We start from the raw sequence: 8,831 nt of genomic DNA, 5'->3' as shown, positions 1-8,831 counted from the left end.
AGTCATCATGTTGGCATTAGAATTATTATTATTAATCATTATTAATAATGTCGTTACTCATGTATAACTTTGATTAGTATACATGAATTTTATCAATAGTAAAAATAATGAATAATTCATGTATAACTTTTATTGTGTTTTGTATATTAATTATATTTAAATAGGGATGTTGACCCTGTCTCTACAGTAGCATCAGTGTAACATACATTATTGGTCCAAGCTGTCATAAATGGGGAGCCTGATCCTTTATTATGAAAACATGACGAGTATTTTTCTTGTCAGTTGGGAAGAAGTTGGTCTTTTTTTCCTTCTTTTTGCTCAGTTTGTCTTTTCTTTGATAATTGAAACTCTGATCAAACCTACTCATGTTCACAGCATGTAAAAGCAGCTGACAGTCCGTGGCATTGTTGTTTGTAGAGGTGCAGTGTAGTGGGAGCATAAATCAAAAGAAAACAGTAACATTTATGTAATAAAACATCTGAATGAAAATGAACAGGCCCTTTATGAACTTCAAAGGGATCTGAAAACAACACTTTTTAAAAGAGTATCTTGGGGTGTAGGTGGTCAAAATAGAAAACTGAGCTGAGACTCTAAGTTCAATCCATCCATTGGTTTTTACTTAGGAGGAAGAAATGTCAGGCTGGTGCAGGCTGGTTAGGTGCATGTGGTTATCTTTACCTAAATGAGTTCACTTTGTGGCTGCCAGGTTGGGCAGAAGTACCTGTCCCCTGTTAGGCTTAGCAAGGTTCTCCAGGAGAACATGACACACATGACATCAGCAGGTCAAACCAAGTGGAGGGGTTTGTTTGTCCATAGAGATGCTTCCTTTTGTTTGTTTTAAGGTTTAAATGGATTTGTTGAATGTGTTTCTTTTCATCAATACTGCCATTTAGTTGTGTAAATGTGCATGTTAGAAGTGTGAAGAGGTTTTGTGTTTAGAAATGTATAGAAACCAATCATTTACTGACAGCATGTCTGATGGAAATAAGTGCAGATTATGTATGAAGTGGCTTTGGCTTTGATCAACACTCGATCCCTCTCCAATAAGACGTTTTTGCTCAAGGATTTTTTCTCTTCTTACGATCTGGATTTTATGTTCCTGACGGAGACCTGGTTACACGCTGGTGAGACCGTGGCTTTCCCTGAGCTTCTTCCTCCAGGCTGTTGTTTTTACAACACTCCCAGGTCCTCTGGCAAAGGCGGAGGCCTCGCCTGTGTTTTCAAATCTGTTTATGACTGCCATCAGATTTTATCTTCCTCCTTTTCCAGCTTTGAACTACAGCTTTTTAAACTAAACTCATCCACTCCGTTACTGTGTGCAGTGGTATATCGTCCTCCCAAATTCAACAAGGACTTTATTAGTGAGTTTGGGGAATTCCTTTCAGGGCTTTCAGTAGATTTTGATCATTTTCTTATTGTTGGTGACCTGAATATTCATGTGTGCTGTCCATCTAAACCTCTGGTTAGAGACTTTGTTTCCCTGCTGGACTCCTTCAACCTTACTCAGTGTGTGTCTGGCTCCACACATGAGAAAGGTCACACTTTGGATCTCGTCATGTCTCACGGCTTGGGTATCCACATCTCTGAAATTTGTGAGAGTGCGTGTATCTCTGATCATTTTCCTGTTCTATTTTCTGCCACTGCACATTGTTCTGATGCTGCAGTTAAACCTCCTTCACGCCGTCACCGGATCATTAATACCCATGTACCATCTCAGTTTTCTGCTGCTTTTAGCAACTCTGAGCTCTCCACGGCGGATTGGATTGATTCCCTGTGTGCAGAAGATTTAACTGCTCTTTTTAACTCAACATGTACTTATATTCTGGACCTCATCGCTCCCTTAAAATCACTTCGTCCCAAAGCTCGCGCTGAACCCTGGTTTACAGACTCTGTTCGTGCTCTCAGGCGCACCTGTAGGTGTGCTGAGAGAAAGTGGAAAAAGGACAAGCTGCACATTTCCTTTAACATCCTGAGAGACTCTCTTTCAACCTATCAGAAAGCCGCCAAAGAGGCCAAGTCCTCCTACATATCAAACCTGGTTAGCAGTAGTGTCCATAAACCTCAGACTCTGTTTCGTGTTTTAAATTTCATTGTTAATCCTTACACATCCACCAGCCTCACACCTTCTGCCACCCTCTGTAATGACTTTTTAAATTTCTTTGTAAACAAGATTTCCTCCTTGCAGTCTGTCATCCCATCTTCACCTTCCAATCCCTGTGTTTCTTCTTTGTGCCATTCTGTTTTTAACCAGTTTGAACCAATCTCTCTCTCTCAGCTGCATGAAATAGTCTGCAAGGTTAAGACTACCAACTGTTCCACCGATGCTATCCCCTCTCGGCTTCTGAAGCAGGTTCTGGACTCAGTCGGACCTTTCCTTCTGGTCCTGATCAATGCCTGCCTCAGTTCTGGTTGTTTTCCAACACCCTTCAAGCACGCTGTTGTTCAACCTCTCCTTAAAAAGCCTAATCTAGATCCATCCCTACTCTCTAACTATAGGCCCATTTCCAACCTCCCTTTTCTGTCTAAAGTACTGGAACGAGCCGCCCTCACGCAGCTCCAGCTATTTCTTGACAATAACAATCTCTATGAGAAGTTCCAGTCTGGTTTTAGAGCTCGGCATAGCACAGAAACCGCCTTACTGAGAGTTTTTAATGATTTGCTTTTAACTGTTGACTCTGGTTGTGCTGCTGTCTTAGTAACCCTGGACCTGACAGCAGCCTTCGACACTGTTGATCACAACATACTGCTATCCCGCCTTCAACACTGTGTCGGTTTGAAGGGCACTGTCTTAAAGTTTTTCCAGTCCTATTTGAATAACAGGAGTTTTTCTGTTCACCTTGGTGAACTGTCATCTCCCAGAGCTCCTTTAACCTGTGGCGTACCTCAGGGGTCCATATTAGGCCCCCTGTTGTTTATTCTGTATTTGCTCCCTCTGGGCGATGTGCTCCGTAAACATAATGTGTCCTTCCACATCTTTGCCGATGATATTCAGATCTACCTCCCTCTGAGGTTGGACTGCAATGCTTCTTTGCAGCCGTTACTCTCCTGTTTGTCTGACATTAAGACTTGGATGACTCTTAATTTCTTACACCTAAATGAAAGTAAAACTGAAGTCATTGTGTTTGGGCTTCCTAAAGATCCCAACTTCTCTTTTGACTTTATGGGACCCCTAACCTCCGATTGCACTTCTTCCATTAAGAGCCTCGGTGTTATTTTTGACAATGCTTTTAAACTTGATAAACAAATCAGCTCTGTAGTCAAGGGATCTTTTTATCATTTGCGGATTTTAGCCAAAGTCAAGTCTTACCTTTGCAGGAACGATCTAGAAAGAGTGGTCCATGCCTTTATTACTTCACGGCTGGACTACTGTAATTCCCTCTATGCTGGCCTAGATCGTTCCTGTCTGCATCGCCTTCAACTGGTGCAGAACGCTGCTGCCCGCTTGTTGACCGGTTCTAAAAAAAAGAGACCACATCACTCCGGTTCTCTGCTCTCTCCACTGGCTCCCAGTTGCTTTTAGGATTGATTTTAAAATTTTACTGCTGGCTTTTAAGGTTTTAAATGGCATTGCACCTTCTTACCTGTCAGAACTCCTTAGTATTTATCGCCCCAGGAGATCTTTGAGGTCAGCTGACCTGATGCTTTTAGATGTTCCCAGGTATAGATTAAAGACTAAGGGAGAGAGGGCGTTTGCTGTGGCTGCACCCAGACTGTGGAACAGTTTACCTCCTCACGTCAGATTCTCCAAAAGCCTAGAAACTTTCAAAACTGCTCTTAAAACTCACCTCTTTTCATTGGCTTTTAGAAAGGTTTAATTTATTTGTTTATTTATTATTTTTATTAGCGAGGTGTTTTATGGAATTGTGTTTTATTGTATCTTATTTGTATTTATTGTACAGCACTTTGGTCAGCCTTGGTTGTTTTTAAATGTGCTCTATAAATAAACTTGACTTGACTTGACTTGAAGTCTAACTGCACACAGTAACTGTGTTACAATAAGGACTTAACAGCGCCCTCTGCTGGAGTGTTTCAGTACTGCGTTAACTAGAATACACCACCTCCTCCTCACACCACCTGCTACAGCTCTACTCTTCTATGACTACAGTCATCCACAGCACTGATGTGAGGTCACATGGTTCATATGTAAGGAGCACAGCTGACCTCAGGTCAGTTTAATGACTGTGAGCAGCAGCTGTGTTATTGTCACTGTGACAGGGAGACACTCTCAGACACAGCGCTCATGTCAGCTTGTTCTCATGCAGGAGGATCAGGAGCTCCATGTTTGTCTTTCTGTTTGAATCATGATGTGTTTGTGCCATCAGAGTCTGTCATGAGTACTCAGGGTTTCACAGCAGCTCTTCTGGATGCTGACGAGGACTCCAACCTCATGTTTCACCTCTCTGAGCTTCTGATGTCTGTGAACACTCGTGTTTCTTCTCTGGGCTCATCTGGACAAAAACACCTTTCTGTGTTTGGCTGCAGCCTCATTCTGACTGACAGGAAGTGTGTTATCCATGAGCTGCACTTCTGTGAGGAAGTTTCCTGCTGTGTTTCCTGTCTGTGGACAAACACGAGTGTTCCAGCTGAGGACTTGCTTCCTTCCACCTGTCCATACAGGACATCACGCTGTCTGCAGCTCTGTAAATGCAGCTCCAGGTCCTTCCACGTGCTGCTCTGTATTTGTGCAGTTTGTAGTGTGTCCTGGGAAACGTAGCACACATGGTGTTCTTCTGCTGTTTCCTCCTTTCACTGAGTGTGAAACACTGACGCTGTGCTGTTGTTCACAGAGGGGAGCTGATTCTAGCTGCAGCTGGACTCTGTCATCTAACTGAATGTGTTGGTGCTGATCACGGGGCTCTGAGGGGGGAGCAGCAGGAGGACTCTGGATGCTGACGTCAGTGTATCTGTGGAAGCTCCCACAGCGTGTCTGTCATTCAATATTGTGCTGTATATTGTATCTATGCAAAGATGAACAGACTGTGTGTTCACTGGTCTCTGTGCTGCAGCTCTGATGTCATCATCACTCCCTCCTCCACCCTCAGCAGTCCCAGCATGCTGCTGTGGTGCACCCCACCCTCACTCTACACCTGAGCCACAGACCACACCCTCCACCTCAATATACACCACAGTTTTCTCTGCTGTGGAAATGAGATCAGGAGGAAATCATCATTATTATTATTTAATAAACGCTCACATTAATGTGGGCTTATTTGTTTCATATTAGAAACATTAGTTGAGTGTTTTTAGTATAAAATGGTCAAAGTCCCTCTTTTTGCTCCTCCCCTCACCTGTGGATGGACGGTGCTGTTACCGTGGTGACAGCTTGGATGTGTTTCAGTCCTGCCTGGTTATCACTGCAGGAATCTTTCACATTTATTACAGGTAATAACTCAGATTTTTCTGTGTATTATGAACTAAATGTATCCTGATACACACAGAGATGGATGAGCAGAGGTCACATGATGAAAGAACAAACATGGAGTCTTTGATTTATTTAGATATTTATTGATGAATGCAAACAAACCCGACACTGAACCATCGTCCAGCAGAACAAACCTGATCACATGACCTGCTGACCCAAACAGTGAAAAGCTCCATGGCAACAACAACAAACAGCCTCACATATGTTAACAGAGGCTGTTAGAAGCACAGAGTCTTTACAGTCTTTCTCCTGTTTGGACACAGATCTCTGCACATCTTCATCACAGTTACTCACAGACGTGCAGAGTGTGTGGATATCAAAGCTAAGTTTCCACCATGTTTGTAGTCTGTACTGGGACTCATGGAGCATCTCTCTATGAGCACTCAGTGCTTTAAACAGTGAGTCCCAGTTTAACCAGCAGCCTTCACACCACACATCACACAGACATGGAAACTTCAAACCTCAGACTGAAGACACCATCAGAAATAAACAGATTGTGATGAAGATGAAGAACTGGACCAGTTTGCTGTGGTTTCTTCTGTTCCTGTCAGAAATAAGAGTCTGGCAGCACTTTGCTCTCCTTCCACATGTTTAAGGAGGAAGTGAAGAAGAGCGAGTGAGTCGTCTTCCTCTGTGGGCCCAACATCAGGCAGCAGCCACGTATTTTTAAAAACCCAGCACACTGCTTCAGAAACACTGAGTCCAGGTGACCAGAGTCATGTGATCAGTGAGGTCTTCACTCAGGACGTCACTGCTTCAGGACCTGATTCAGAGGTTTATAAGGACGTGGATCATTGGTGCTGATGTTGTGTGAGAGCTGGTGAACCATGGGGAACATAAATAACAACCAGGCCATCAGCAGTTCTACCCCCAGCTCTAACACCTACATAATACACTATACATATAGTTATTGTTAAGGTTCAAATATTGAGGAAGGAGAGTACAAACAACCAGGTCCAGAAGAGCTTGGTCAAACAATTGATTTTAATGAACACAGGCGTGGGGGGACCAGCGCCGTACGCAGACAGCGCTGATCTCCGACTAATCAAAGCATAAACAGATATTTTATACCATCGGGGTTTGAATTTAATGACGCCCCTTCAACGTCACACAGATACATACATACATACGTCAAATCAAAACCACAATGACTTTTAACACAGTTTGAAAAGAACATTATCTCTATCTTCATGGCAGATGTTTCCTGTCAACCTTTTGACTGCCGCTTCTCCAAAACCACAGACCATGCTCTGCAGTAAGATACCACTTCTGCACGCCCGCAGTTGCAAGCAAACATGATTAACCTCTCACCTATAACTGAATGTATCTACTATGTGTGTCTGTGTGTGTCACGACCTCACTTGGCACTCTGTGTCACCTCTCACCTACTAACGCTCGCAGTCAAACAGAGGCCACTCTCACATGTGTCAGCAGTTTACTAAAACTATATATGTAGTATATTGAATAAATGTTTTAATCAAGAACCTCTACTAGAAGCTTAATAAAAGAATATAAAAGTATAAAAGATAATAATGAACAACCTGGTTATTCAAATAGCATCATCCAAACAGCTCCTCAGAATAAGCTGCACTTACACTCTGCTTTTAGTTTCACTTTTGCAAAAGCACGCTCTGCAAACCTGCAGTTTCCTGTCAAGACTTTGCACAGAGTGTCCTCAGAATCAACAGAATCAGCCCATACACACTTAAGATTATAACAAGCATTCAAAAGCATTTAAGATCATAGATTCAACTCAACAGTTTAAAGTGGTTATAACTGCACCTGTAGTAAAGGCTAATTGGGTACCAAAATGTTTAAACATCTGAATGCAATATCAATGCTGTAGATTATATTATTAATGCAATGGTAATGATGATGATTATTAACAGTAGCAACAAAATAATTTCTCTGATCTCCACATTATATAGGTTATAGTATGTTATATATAAACGTAGCTGAAGCAGTTTCATTTGTAGCTTCACGCTGCACTTCACATGTTTGTCCACCAGATGGCAGCACAGAGGCCTGTGTTGGAAAGCTTTGAGTAATGAAGCGTTTTCAATCCAAGCTTCAGAAAGCTTCATGTGGTCATCAAGGAAGCAACCAGGAAATATCTGCTGTGTGTAAAAACAGCAACACAAGAATCCAGGATGAAGACAAGAAACTCGAAGCTCACAAAACAGGTGGAGCTAATTTTGTGACGTGTTTCTGTAAAAACACCACAGAAGTGAATCATCAAAGTTTCCATGTGAGCTGATGATGCTGCTGCAGAGTTTCTGTGAACCTCCTGTGACCCCGCCTCCTCATACAGAGACATCTGATTGCTCTTCAAACTGCATCACGTGGACACATGTGATTGTGTGTTGTAGTATTGATCCCAATGCTGGTATCAGTCCTGGATCAATAACACTGGATGGATGCGTTCAGCATGGAGCCCCTGAGCTGTGTTACAGACAAACATGGAAACTGACAGGTCTGTGTCATTCACAGTCTGTAACACTTCTAAACAACAGAGGCTGACCCAAGTGCCTCAGAGCCAGGCACGCTCACATCACAGCTCTCTAAATAAGCCAGTTTCAAAATAAGAGCTGAAAGCTGTGTTTGCTTGTGTTAGCTTATTATTGTGGAGACTAACATTCAGTGATCATGTGTTCAGACTCATAATGATTACTCTCAGAAATCCTGATCTTTGTATTTACTGTGTGTTGGATCAATAACTGAGATTCATGGTATCACACAGCTGTGCTGCTGCTGATGTCAGCACATCTGGAACAATACGAGGTATCTGCTACCAGACTGAGCAGGACGTGAGACCTGTGGACTGTTTAAAGCTGTCCCTCCACAGCTCACTCAGACCTGATCCACACCTCAGTGATATTCTCTGACTTCCTCAGTAGAGACAGAAACCATTCAGATCTGGGACCATCAGCTGACTGATGATGTCACACAGACTGTGTTTTTCAGGAACAGTGATTCTGATGTGAGCCTGCTAGCTGACAGCAGACCTGATGAAAGCACATGTTCACATCTGTGAGGACAGACTGGACTCTTTGACTGCACCTTGGTTCTCCTCAGAGGTCTGTACAGGAGCATGTCCACCCCCACTGAAGATCTCAGTCACTGTGAAACATAGAAAGCTGCTTGTGTGGCCTCTGCCTCACATGTAGATACAGCTACAGGTTTCTCTGTCAGTCAGACTGAAACAGTGTCCTGATGCTGCATCATTCAGCTCTGTGCCCCAGTCAGCATCACTGGGAGCTACCAGTGTTTCTGCCCTTTTCCTGTAACACTACACTCAGCACAGGCTCAGCTGGTATCCAGTGTTGGACTTTGGCTTCAGCTGCTGTGATAGATCCTCTAACATAGATCAGCTCTGCTACATGTTGTTAGATAAGTGCAGCTGCTGTCA

General features: G+C 43.0%; 1 protein-coding gene across 1 annotated transcript in view; it reads right to left on the bottom strand.

Moving 5' to 3' along the window:
- Positions 1 to 8,831, bottom strand: part of LOC146546156 (phospholipase D1-like) — a 102,314-nt gene that overhangs the window by 43,853 nt on the left and 49,630 nt on the right. The gene's annotated exons all lie outside the window — the stretch shown is intronic.

This window comes from Mchenga conophoros, unplaced genomic scaffold, assembly GCF_057382185.1.
Source record: "Mchenga conophoros isolate Kocher_MC1m ecotype Shallow Benthic unplaced genomic scaffold, M_conophoros_male_GT1.1 unmapped_scaffold_6, whole genome shotgun sequence".
NCBI lineage: Eukaryota > Metazoa > Chordata > Actinopteri > Cichliformes > Cichlidae > Mchenga > Mchenga conophoros.
The sequence above is the reverse complement of the archived record's forward strand: the minus strand, read 5'-3'. Positions and strand labels throughout refer to the sequence as shown.